Below are 955 nucleotides of genomic sequence, written 5' to 3'. Positions count from 1 at the left end.
CGAGACACCATAAAACAAACAAATTCAGACATTTTCAATACACAAAGGACGGCTTAGCTTCACGACACCCTAACGGTACTCCACACTCCTACTGACGATACCTGACTTGACCTGTCCAACTTACCCTACAAGGCGTGACCACAAGACAGCAGATTCAACCCCCAACAACTTCATTGGACGAAAATATTTCCCACCTTTTAACATACACACGAAACAGTACACACCCTCATCTCCACAATTAGTATAAGACACACTCGATTGTACAAATGAGACAGAGTTCATCAAGACAGCGACATCATAGTATTAAGACAAGTATTTTCAACAACAAAATAAAGGGACACACAGTCCGATAAATCAAGCCAATCCTTGTTAATTATTCAAAACTTATTCAGTACGCCAGTGCAACCAAGTTAACAATAAATATCTGGCCTTACAAACCAGATACATAAAATTAACAATTTCTTTGGTCCATTGACCTACATTACACATTAACAATTGCTATTAGAGATAGCGCAATAAATCAAAGTGCATTGTCTGTAGGAGGCCCTGGCGCATGAATCTGTGCAGCGGGAACGACCTCGGAACACCAGGGACCGAGAAAACCACCGTCTCATGGGGCCGGACACTCAGTGTCAGTGAAAAAACCAATATATATGTGGTGATATCTCGGGTGCTCTTACAGATAGCGCAATAAATCAAAGTGCATTGTCTGTAGGAGACCCTGGCGCATGAATCTGTGCAGCGGGAACGACCTCGGACCGCCAGGGGCCGAAAAAACCACAGTCTCATGGGGCCGGACACTCAGGGTCAGGGTAAAATGCAATATATATCTGGTGATATCTCGGGTGCTATTACAGATAGCGCTATAAATCAAAGTGCATTGTCTGTAGGAGGCCCTGGCGCATGAATCTGTGCAGCGGGAACGACCTCGGACCTCCAGGGATGAGACAACCAC

This window comes from Nomia melanderi, unplaced genomic scaffold, assembly GCF_051020985.1.
Source record: "Nomia melanderi isolate GNS246 unplaced genomic scaffold, iyNomMela1 scaffold0014, whole genome shotgun sequence".
Classification (NCBI taxonomy): domain Eukaryota; kingdom Metazoa; phylum Arthropoda; class Insecta; order Hymenoptera; family Halictidae; genus Nomia; species Nomia melanderi.
The sequence above is the reverse complement of the archived record's forward strand: the minus strand, read 5'-3'. Positions refer to the sequence as shown.